The sequence below is a fragment of the Arachis hypogaea genome, chromosome 17 (genome assembly GCF_003086295.3).
Source record: "Arachis hypogaea cultivar Tifrunner chromosome 17, arahy.Tifrunner.gnm2.J5K5, whole genome shotgun sequence".
Taxonomy (NCBI): domain Eukaryota; kingdom Viridiplantae; phylum Streptophyta; class Magnoliopsida; order Fabales; family Fabaceae; genus Arachis; species Arachis hypogaea.
In genome coordinates, this window is record NC_092052.1 from 59,624,164 (window position 1) to 59,637,235 (window position 13,072).

Genomic DNA, 13,072 nt, shown 5'->3' on the forward strand with positions numbered 1-13,072 from the left:
TCGTGGACGCTTGCGCATCGATCCCTCTCTTTTTTTTTATGCAAAATTCTGATGATGATGTAGAAATTATGAATGAACACTGATAAAAATAAAATAATATAAAACTAGGAATAAAATGGGACGATTATACCATGGTGGGTTGTCTCACACCTAGCACTTTTAGTTAAAGTCCTTAAGTTGGACATTTGGTGAGCTCCTTTTCGTGGTAGCTTGTGCTTGAACTCGTCTTGAAACTTCCACTAGTGCTTGGACTTCCAGCAAGCTTTAACATCTCCAGATAAATTCACCAAGTCTTGATGAAGTTCTTCACAAGCTTTGAGCTCCCAAAGTTGATCCTCTTGTATGTCGGGATCCCAAATCTTGTTCTACACCCGTCTGTAAGTTGTTCATCATCGCTCCAACCGGGTGGCAAGCAGTCTGAATTCTCTATGCAATACCAAGCTCTTCTCTTAGATCCAACCAAATGTTCACTAGTTCCACCCTTGCATCTAGTTCTTGAAGTATGAACCTTGATGAGCCTTGATTTGCAACTCCAACCACTAAACATCCTTCTCTTACACTTAATACCACAAAGCCTCCTAAATTGGCCATCCGTTTCAAGAATACCATATTCAAGTGGGACAATAGAGCGAATAGAGATAAGTCTTACCCACTCAAATGAAGGAAGAGATGGCAACCTAGGTAGAGAGGTCTCCAACATTCTTGACAAAGCGTACTCAACTCCTATCTAACCCTTGCGAAGGACTTCCGCTTCCACATCATTCTCAGACTTAATCAGGGAAGGGTCTTCATATTCAAGGAGTTCATTTGCGGATGTAGATTCATCACTAGGAGGACTAGATTCATGATCCTCATCACCAAGGGAACTTGCTTCTTGATCTATCCCATCCAAGTCTTCATAAGGAATATGCCATGGAGGTTGTGCACTGGCCTTTTTGACATCAATTTCAATCTTCTTGGAGGAATACTCTGCAACTCTAGATTCCCATGGAGGTTCAGCGTCTCTTAAGTCTTCAACCACTTCTTCCTCTGCAACTATTATGGCTTCCTCCACTTGTTCCAATACAAATTCACGCTCCTCATTGTCCACTGAAGTTTCTACTGTCTCCTTCATGCTACACTCTTTTATTGATTCTCCACATGTAGCCATGGGAGTGCTATGAGTGTCGAAGCGCAGAGAGGCTAAATTACCTACTACCTCGGTCAAGGTAGCTACGAACTCTTGTGTTGTCATTTGCATCTCTCTTTGCCCTTGTAGAAGAACACTTAGAGTGTCATTCATTGAAGATTAGGGTGGATATGAGGGTACATTACTTGGGAGGAAAGGTTCATGATATGAGGGTGGTTCATCATAACAAGGATGTGGTGGTTTAACACTCTCCATCTTTTCTACTTGTAGCACAACACACTTCAATTCCTTGTTCTCAGGTTGAGATGCTTTAGCCATGAGAGCTTCGTGTACTTTCTGGATTTCCACTTGCTCTAATTGATGAAGGGTTGGTTGAAATTTATCCAGTGTTTCCTTGAGAGGATCCCTTGACTCTTGTTCTGCTTGGGTTCCATAATTAGGATCATATGCCTCTTGGATTGATGGATATAGACAAGGTGTGTATGGAGGTGGTGGTTCTTGGAAGTAATTAGGTTAGAATTAGGGTGGTTCCATGATGAGCGGATAATTTATACGTTTTTTGGCATTGTGTTTTACATAGTTTTTAGTATGATTTGATTAGTTTTTAGTATATTTTTATTAGTTTTTAAATAAAAATCACATTTCTAGACATTACTATGAGTTTGTGTGTTTTTTTGTGATTTCAGGTATTTTTTGGCTGAAATTGAGGGACCTGAGCAAAAATCTGATTCAGAGGCTGAAAAAGGACTGTAGATGCTGTTGGATTCTGACCTCCCTGCACTCAAAGTGAATTTTCTGGAGCTACAGGAGTCCAAATGGCGCGCTCTTAATTGCGTTTGAAATTAGACATCCAGGGCTTTCCAGCAATATATAATAGTCTATACTTTGCTCGAGGATAGACTACGTAAACTGGTGTTCAACGCCAGTTCCATGTTGCATTCTGGCATTAAACGCCAGAAACAGGTTACAAGTTGGAGTTAAACGCCAGAAACAGGTTACAACCTGGCGTTTAACTCTAGAAGCAGCCTAGGTACATGTAAAGCTCAAGTCTCAACCCCAGCACACACCAAGTGGGCCCCAGAAGTGGATTTCTGCACTATCTATCTCAGTTTACTCATTTTCTGTAAACCTAGGTTACTAGTTTAGTATTTAAACAACTTTTAGAGATTTATTTTGTATCTCATGACATTTTTAGATCTGAACTTTGTACTCTTTGATAGCATGAGTCTCTAAACTCCATTGTTGGGGGTGAGGAGCTCTGCTGTGTCTCGATGAATTAATGCAATTATTTCTGTTTTCTATTCAAACACGCTTGTTTCTATCTAAGATGCTCATTCGCACTTCAATATGATGGATGTGATGATCCGTGACACTCATCACCATTGTCAACCTATGAACGTGTGCCTGACAACCACCTCCGTTCTACCTTCGATTGAATGAGTATCTCTTGGATTCCTTAATCAGAATCTTCGTGGTATAAGCTATAATCCATTGGCAGCATTCTTGAGAATCCGGAAAGTCTAAACCTTGTCTGTGGTATTTCGAGTAGGATTTAGGGATTGAATGACTGTGACGAGCTTTAAATTCACAAGGGTTGGGCGTAGTGACAGACGCAAAAGGATCAATGGATCCTATTCCAGCATGAGTGAGAACCGACAGATGATTAACTGTGCGGTGACAGCGCACCTGGACCATTTTCACTGAGAGGACGGATGGTAGCCATTAACAACGGTGATCCACCAACACACAGCTTGCCATAGTAGGAATCTTGCATGAGTGAAGAAGAAGACAGGGGGAAAGCAGAGATTCAGAAGACAAAGCATCTCCAAAACTCTAACATATTCTCCATTACTGCATAACAAGTATTTAATTCATGCTCTTTTATTTTTTGCAATCCAAACTGATAATTATAATTGATATCCTGACTAAGAATTACAAGATAACCATAGATTGCTTCAAGCCAACAATCTCCGTGGGATTCGACCCTTACTCACGTAACGTATTACTTGGATGACCCATTGCACTTGCTGGTTAGTGGTACGAGTTGTGAAAAGTGTGATTTACAATTCGTGCACCAAGTTTTTGGCGCCGTTGCCGGGGATTATTCGAGTTTGGACAACTGACGGTTTATTTGGTTGCTTAGATTAGAAAAAATTTTTCTTTTTGGTTTAGAGTCTTCTATTATTATTTTTGGTTAAAATTTCTTTTTTTCTTAAATCTTTATTTTCTCTTTTAAATTTTTCGAAAATTTTATAAACTGATAATTGGGTTTTTCTGTTTGAGTTTAGTTTCATGTTTTAAGTTTGGTGTCAATTGCATGTTTTTTTATTTTCTTTTAAATTTTCGAATTTGTGTTCATTGTTCTTTCTTCATGTTCTTGTTGTTCTTGTGAGTCTTCAAAGTGTTCTTGAGTCTTCCTTGTGTTTTGATCTTAAAATTTTTAAGTTTGGTGTTCCTTGGTGTTTTCCCTCCAAAATTTTCGAAAACAAGGAGCATTAGATCTAAAAATTTTAAGTTGTGTGTCTTTTGTGTGTTTTTCTTTTTCATCATAAAATTCAAAAATAAAAAAAAATATCTTCTCTAACTATTTTTGAGCAAATATTTCGAAATTTTTTAAAAAAAAAATTCAAATTTTTATTTTAAAATCTCTATTTTATCTTATCTTAGTTTTAAAAATTTGAAAATTCAAATTTTTTTTCAAAAAAATCATATCTTTTTCAAAATTTTATCTTATCTTAATTTAAATTTCAAATTTCAACTTCCAAAATTTCAAATTTCAAATTTCAAAATTTAAAATTCAAAATCTAATTTTCAAATTTAAAAATCAAATCTTTTCAAAATTTAAATCTTTTTCAGATCCTTATCTTATATTGTTGACTTTTTCGAAAATTCAAAATTCAATTTTCAAATTTCAACTTTCAAATTTCAATTTTCAAAATTTTTTATTTCAAATTTCAAATTTCAAAACTTTTTAATTTAAATTTCTTATCTTCTCTTACCTAGCTTATCTTATCTTTTCTAATCTCAAATCTTAAAATCAAATCTTTTTCATATCTTTTATTTTTTTATTTTATTTTATTTTCTTACAAGTATCTTTAATTTTAAGACATATCTTTTTCAAAACTTCATAACCAATTTCTCTCTCTTCATTTTTTTCGAAAATTCTCACCCACATCTTTTTCAAATCTTTTTAATTAATTAATTTAGTTTTCAATTTTCTTTTATTTCTTTTTCTTCTAATTTTTGAAATTATAGTCAATTTTACATTTATTTTATTTTATTTTATTTTAATTTTAGTTTTAAAAAAAAATATTTTATTTGCAATCCGCATCATCTCCCTTTCTCCATCATGGATCTAAGTGGAAATGAACAGTCCAGAAGGACTCTAGGATCATATGCTAATCCCACTACTGCTGCATATGGGAGTAGTATCTGTATACCTCCCATCAAAGCAGGCAATTTTGAGCTGAATCCTCAGCTCATTGTCATGGTGCAGCAAAACTGCCAGTATTTTGATCTTCCACAGGAAGAACCTATTGAGTTTCTGGCACAATTCTTGCAAATTGCTGACACAGTACGTGACAAGGAGGTAGATCAGGATGTATACAGACTGTTACTATTTTCGTTTGCTGTAAAAGATCAAGCTAAAAGGTGGTTAAATAACCAACCCACAGCAAGCATAAGGACAAGGAAACAGTTATCAGACAAATTCCTGAATTAATATTTCCCTCCAAAAAGGATGACACAGCTAAGGCTGGACATCCAAGGCTTTAAACAAGAGGATGATGAATCCCTTTATAATGCCTGGGAGAGGTACAGAGAGATGCTAAGGAAATGCCCCTCTGAAATATTTTCAGAGTGGGTGCAATTAGACATTTTCTACTATGGGCTTACAGAAGGAGCTCAGATGTCCCTAGACCACTCAGCTGGTAGATCTATACACATGAGAAAAACTATTGAAGAGGCTCAAGAGCTTATTGATATAGTTGCTAGAAACCAACATCTGTACATAAGTAATGGGTCCTCCATAAAAGAATAAGCCAAAGCAGTGTCTGCTGAACTTGGTCCTCCAGAACAAGTTGCTGAAATCAATCAACAATTGTGCTTTCTAACAAAACAGCTAGCAGAATTCAAGGAGATGCTACAAGACACTAAAAATGCTAATAAAAATATGGAGGCACAATTGAATCAGACAAAACAGCAGTTATCAAAGCAGATAACAGAAGAGTGCAGAGCAGTTCAATTAAGAAGTGGAAAAATATTAAATACCTCACTTCAGAGCAGCAAAAAGCAAAGAAAAGAACAACTGACAGAGGATGAGCAAAATATTATTCAAAATCCCTCTGAGGACAGTAAGGGCCCAGAGAGGAACAACTCTGGCGTTCAAACGCCAGAAAAGGATGCAAGGTTGGTGTTAAACGCCCAACCCACGCGCAGTTCTGGCGTTCAAACGCCAGGAACAGGCAAGGAGCTGGCGTCAAATGCCCAATGGAAGCTCAGTTCTGGCGTTCAAATGCCAGAAACAGGTAGGAATTTGGCGTCCAACACCAATCAAGCTTCCAACCCTGGCATTCAAACGCCAGTGAGGGATCAGACACACACAAGTGCTGATAACAACCCCTCTAAAAAGGCTTCTCCAACCACTTCTGTAGGAAATAAACCTACAGCAACCAAGGTTGAGGAATACAAAGCCAAGATGCCTTATCCTCAAAAACTCCGCCAAGAGGAGCAGGATAAGCAATTTGCTCGCTTTGCAGACTACCTCAGGACTCTTGAAATAAAGATTCCGTTTGCAGAGGCACTTGAGCAAATACCCTCTTATGCCAAGTTCATGAAAAAGATCTTGAGTCATAAGAATGATTGGAGAGAAACTGAAAGAGTTCTCCTCACTGAGGAATGCAGTGCAGTCATTCTGAAAAGCTTCCCAGAAAAGCTTAAAGATCCCGGGAGCTTTATGATACCATGCATATTAGAGGGTGATTGCACCAAGACAGCTTTATGTGATCTTGGGGCAAGCATCAACCTAATACCTGCATCCACTATCAGAAAGCTTGGTTTAACTGAAGAAGTCAAACCAACTCGGATCTGTCTTCAACTTGCTAATGGCTCCATTAAATACCCATCAGACATAATTGAGGACATGATTGTCAAGGTTGGGCCATTTGCCTTCCCTACTAACTTTGTAGTGCTGGAAATGGAGGAGCACAAGAGTGCAACTCTCATTCTAGGAAGACCATTCTTAGCAACTGGACAAACCCTCATTGACGTCCAAAAAGGGGAGATAACCCTGAGAGTCAATGAGGATGAGTTTAAGTTGAATGTTGTCAAAGCTATGCAACATCCAGACACATCAGAAGACTGCCTGAGCGTTGATATTATTGACTCCTTGGTGGAAGAGGTCAATATGACTAAGAGTCTCGAATCAGAGCTAGAGGACATTTTTAAAGATGTTCAGCCTGATCTAGAGGAACCAGAGGAAATAAAAGAACTTCTGAAAACTCCTCAGGAAGAGGAGAAACCTCCTAAACCCGAGCTCAAACCACTACCACCATCCCTGAAATATGCATTTCTGGGAGAAAGTGACAATTTTCCTGTAATCATAAGCTCTGCTTTAGAGCCATAGGAAGAGAAAGCACTAATTCAGGTGCTAAAGACACACAAGACAGCTCTTGGGTGGTCCATAAGTGATCTTAAGGGCATTAGCCCAGCCAGATACATGCACAAGATCCTATTGGAGGATGATGCTAAGCCAGTAGTTCAACCACAGAGGCGGCTAAATCCCACCATGAAGGAGGTGGTGCAGAAAGAGGTCACTAAGTTACTAGAGGCTGGGATTATTTATCCTATTTCTGATAGCCCCTGGTGAGCCCTGTCCATGTTGTCCCTAAGAAGGGAGGTATGACAGTGGTTCATAATGAAAAAATTGAACTGGTTCCTACAAGAACAGTTACAGGGTGGCGTATGTGTATTGACTACAGAAGGCTCAATACAGCCACCAGGAAGGATCACTTCCCTTTACCATTCATAGACCAGATGCTAGAAAGACTAGCAGGTCATGAATACTACTGCTTTTTAGATGGCTATTCAGGTTACAATCAAATTGTAGTAGATCCTCAGGACCAAGAGAAAACAGCATTCACATGTCCATCTGGAGTATTTGCATACAGAAGAATGCCTTTTGGTCTGTGCAATGCACCTGCAACCTTTTAGAGGTGCATGCTCTCTATCTTCTCTGATATGGTAGAGAAATTTTTGGAAGTCTTCATAGATGACTTCTCAGTATTTGGAGACTCATTTAGCTCCTGTCTTAACCATCTAGCACTTGTTCTAAAAAGATGCCAAGAGACTAACCTGGTTTTAAATTGGGAAAAATGTCACTTTATGGTGACTGAAGGAATTGTCCTTGGGCATAAAATTTCGAACAAGGGAATAGAGGTGGATCAAGCTAAGGTAGAGGTAATTAAAAAATTACCACCACCCACCAATGTTAAGGCAATCAGAAGCTTTCTGGGGCAAGCAGGATTCTATAGGAGGTTTATAAAGGATTTTTCAAAAATCGCAAAACCTCTGAGCAATCTGCTAGCTGCTGACACGCCATTTGTGTTTGACACAGAGTGTTTGCAGGCGGTTAAAACCCTGAAAGCTAAGCTGGTCACAGCACCAGTTATTTCTGCACCAGATTGGACATTACCTTTGGAACTAATGTGTGATGCCAGTGACCATGCCATTGGTGCAGTATTGGGACAGAGGCATAACAAGCTTCTACATGTCGTTTATTATGCTAGCCGTGTTTTAAATGATGCCTAAAAAAATTACACAACCGCAGAAAAAGAGCTGCTTGCAGTGGTTTTTGCCATTGACAAGTTTAGATCATACTTAGTAGGATCAAAAGTGATTGTGTACACTGACCATGCTGCTCTTAAATATCTACTCACAAAGTAGGATTCAAAGCCCAGGCTCATAAGATGGGTGCTACTTTTGCAAGAGTTTGATATAGAAATAAGAGACAAAAAAGGGACAGAGAATCAAGTAGCTGATCACCTGTCCCGGATAGAACCAGTAGCAGGAGCATCCCTCTCTCCTACTGAAATCTCTGAAACCTTTCTGGATGAGCAATTGTTTGCTATTCAGGAAGCTCTGTGGTTTGCAGACATTGCAAACTATAAGACACAAGGTTCTCCTTCTGTAATCATGGAGAGGAAGCATGAAAAGCTTCTCTCAATACAGAGTTAAACAAAACCCCCACATTCAAACTCTAAGTTTGGTATTGGGAGGCCACAACCAAACTCTAAGTTTGGTATTGAGAGGCCCCAACCCTGCTCTGATTATCTGTGAGGCTCCATGAGAGCTCACTGTCAAGCTATTGACAATAAAGAAGCACTTGTTGGGAGGCAACCCAATGTTATTTAACTATATCTATTTAGTTTGCATTGCTATTTTATGTTTTCTATAGGTTGATGATCATGTGAAGTCACAAAAACTACTGAAAAATAAAAAATAGAATGAAAAACAGCATTAAAAACAGCTCACCCTGGAGGAAGAGCTTACTGGCATTTAAACGCCAGTAAGAAGCATCAGACTGGCATTTAACGCCAGAAAGAAGCATCAAGCTGGCGTTAAACGCCAGAAACAAGCACCAAGTTGGCGTTCAACGCCAAGAAAGGGGAAAAGCTGGCGTTTAACGCCAGAAACAAGCAGCAGTCTGGCGTTAAATGCCAAGATTGCACACTAAGGGCGTTTTGCATGCCTCAATGGAGCAGGGATGCTCAGTCCTTGACCCCTCAGGATCTGTGGACCCCACATGATCCCCACCTACCTCACCATTCCAATTCAAACCATTCCCCTCCCATACCTACCCATTCACACACCTCCTTCTCCTCCACTTCTCCTTCTACTCCCTTCTATCTTCTTTTGCTCGAGGACGAGCAAACCTTTTAAGTTTGGCATGAAAAAAAGCGTTGATTTTTGTTTTTCCATAACCATTTATGGCACCTAAGGCCAGAGAAACCTCTAGAAAGAGGAAAAGGAAGGCAGTTGCCTCCACCCCCGAGTCATGAGAGATGGAGAGGTTCATCTCAAGGGTCCATAATTCAGTGGTAGAGCATTTGACTGCAGATCAAAGAGACATAGAGGAGCTCAAGAGCACCATTGGTTCTTCAAGAGGAAGAAGACGCCACCCTCACTAAGGTGGACCCGCTCCTTAATCTCCTTGTCTATTTATTTTTCTATTTTTCGATTTATATGCTTTATGTTTTATCTATGTTTGTGTCTTTATTACATGATCATTAGTGTCTAGTGTCTATGTCTTAAAGATATGAATGTCCTATGAATCCATCACCTTTCTTAAATGAAAAATATTTTCTGAAAAAGAAAAAGAAGTACATAAATTTCGAATTTTAAAACAGTTTAATTATTTTGATGTGGTGGCAATACTTTTTGTTTTCTGAATGAATGCTTGAATAGTGCATATATCTTTTAATACTGTTGTTTATGAATGTTAAATATGTTGGCTCTTGAAAGAATGATGAAAAGGAGAAATGTTATTGATAATCTGAAAAATCATAAAATTGATTCTTGAAGCAAGAAAAAGCAGTGAATACAAAAGCGTGCGAAAAAAAAAGAAAAGAAAAATGGCGAAAAAAAAAGAGAAAGAAAAAGAAAAAGCAAGCAGAAAAAGCCAGAAGCCCTTAAAACCAAAAGGCAAGGGTAATAAAAAGGATCCAAGGCTTTGAGCATCAGTGGATAGGAGGGCCTAAAGGAATAAAATCCTGGCCTAAGCGGCTAAACCAAGTTGTCCCTAACCATGTGCTTGTGGCGTGAAGGTGTCAAGTGAAAACTTGAGACTGAGCGGTTAAAGTCAAAGTCCAAAGCAAAAAAAAAAGTGTGCTTAAGAACCCTGGACACCTCTAATTGGGGACTTTAGCAAAGCTGAGTCACAATCTGAAAAGGTTCACCCAGTTATGTGTCTATGGCATTTATGTATCCGGTGGTAATACTGGAAAACAAAGTGCTTAGGGCCACGGCCAAGACTCATAAAGTAGCTGTGTTCAAGAATCAACATACTGAATTAGGAGAATCAATAACACTATCTGAATTTTGAGTTCCTATAGATGCCAATCATTCTGAACTTCAAAGGATAAAGTGAGATGCCAAAACTGTTCAGAAACAAAAAGCTAATAGCCCCGTTCATCTAATTAAGACTGATCTTTATAGATGTTTTTGGAATTCATTGTGTATTTTCTTCTTTTTATCCTACTTTGTTTTTAGTTGCTTGGGGACAAGCAACAATTTAAGTTTGGTGTTGTGATGAGCGGATAATTTATACGCTTTTTGGCATTGTTTTTACATAGTTTTTAGTATGATTTGATTAGTTTTTAGTATATTTTTTTAGTTTTTAAATAAAAATCATATTTCTAGACTTTACTATGAGTTTGTGTGTTCTTCTATGATTTCAGGTATTTTCTGGCTGAAATTGAGGAACCTGAACAAAAATCTTATTCAGAGGCTGAAAAAGGACTGTAGATGTTGTTGGATTCTGACCACCCTGCACTCAAAGTGATTTTCTGGAGCTACAAGAGTCCAAATGGCGCTCTCTCAATTACGTTGGAAAGTAGACATCTAGAGCTTTCCATCAATATATAATAGTTCATACTTTGCTCGAGGATAGACGACGTAAACTGGCGTTCAACTCCAGTTCCATGTTGCATTCTGGCGTTAAACGCCAGAAACAGGTTTCAAGTTGAAGTTAAATGCCAGAAACAGGTTATAACCTGGCATTTAACTCTAGAAACAGCCTAGGCACGTGTAAAGCTCAAGTCTCAGCCCCAGCACACACCAAGTGGGTCCCAGAAGTGGATTTCTGCACTATCTATCTCAGTTTACTCATTTTCTGTAAACCTAGGTTACTAGTTTAGTATTTAAACAACTTTTAGAGATTTATTTTGTATCTCATGACATTTTTAGATCTAAAATTTGTACTCTTTGACGGCATGAGTCTCTAAACTCCATTGTTGGAGGTGAGGAGCTCTGCTGTGTCTCGATGAATTAATGCAAGTATTTCTATTTTCTATTCAAACACGCTTGTTTCTATCTAAGATGCTCATTCGCACTTCAATATGATGGATGTGATGATCCGTGACACTTATCACCATTCTCAACCTATGAACGTGTGCCTGACAACCACCTCCTTCTACCTTCGATTGAATGAGTATCTCTTGGATTCCTTAATCAGAATCTTCGTGGTATAAGCTAGAATCCATTGGCAGCATTCTTGAGAATCTGGAAAGTCTAAACCTTGTCTGTGGTATTCCGAGTAGGATTCAGGGATTGAATGACTGTGACGAGCTTCAAACTCACAAGGGTTGGGCATAGTGATAGACGCAAAAGGATCAATGGATCCTATTCCAGCATGAGTGAGAACCGACAGATGATTAGCCGTGCGGTGATAGTGTACCTGGACCATTTTCACTGAGAGGACGGATGGTACCCATTGACAATGGTGATCCACCAACACACAGCTTGCCATAGGAGGAACCTTGCGTGCGTGAAGAAGAAGAAAAAAGGGGAAAGCAGAGATTCAGAAGACAAAGTATCTCCAAAACTCCAACATATTCTCCACTACTGCATAACAAGTATTTAATTCATGCTCTTTTATTTTTCGCAATCCAAACTGATAATTATAATTGATATCCTGACTAAGAATTACATGATAACCATAGATTGCTTCAAGCCAACAATCTCCGTGGGATTCAACCCTTACTCACGTAAGGTATTACTTGGACGACCCAGTACACTTGCTAGTTAGTGGTACGAGTTATGAAAAGTGTGATTTACAATTCGTGCACCATTCCATATATGGTTCATATGGCTCATAAGGTGGTTGGTATGGTGGATGAGGGTTAGGATCTATGAGGGTGTTTGGTAGCAGGGGGCTCGTGAGTATGGTGGTTCAAAGCTATGTTGAGGAGGGGGTTCATAGGTATATTGTGGTGGGTGTTGGTTGTCACGAAGAGGTCCACCATAACCATTGTCTTGGTAAGCATCATAGAATGGTTTTTGATAATACCTTGGAGGTGGTTGTTGCCAAGAGGGTTGATCAAATCCTTGTGGCTCCTCCCATCTTTGATTGTCCCATCCTTGATCCAAGCCTTCATTGTAATCTTCTCTTCTTACAACATGATTGTAACCAAACTCATAGCCAAATGGGTGAGAATTCATAGTAGCAAGAGAAATAAAAACTAATAAAAATTAATGAAAATAAACTCTTAAAACTAAAAACACTGACAAAGAAGCGAAAAAGCAAAATTATTTACAATAACCAATAATAAGGCACACGTTTGCAAATTACCTGGCAACGACGCCATTTTGACGAACGGATTTTTGCTAGTAAAGAATTCACAATAAATTCTCGTTGCAAGTATAGTTTCTAAACCAATAATAATCCTTTCATACAAAAACTTATTTGTCACTAAAGCAAACCCAATAAAAATAAACCGAAGTATTTAAACCTCGGGTCGTCTCTCAAGAAATTGCAGGGAAGTGTACTTATAATTGGTTATGAGATTTTATCCTTTTGGGTTTTTGAAAGCTTGAACAAGGAATTCAAATGACAAGAAAATAAACTAACAATTAAGAAAAGTCTTAACAAGTATTGAGAATTGGAATTCCTATCCTCATTGTCATCATCAATTATGATAGTAATTGTCTTTTGCTTTTACTCAGTTAACCTCTAACCATAAAGGAAACTCAAGTGAGGAAAGTTAACTTAAGTTCACAAGTTCAAATCAAAGACTAGATTTAGTGAAGCTTAAACCAACTAGCAAGTCTCAAATACCAATCGATAAAAGACCTTTGATAATTCAAGAGTCTCCAACTAATCAATCCAGGTTAAGAATAGGAAAATCTAACTTAAAAACCCTACCAAGCATTTTATCAAACACTTGG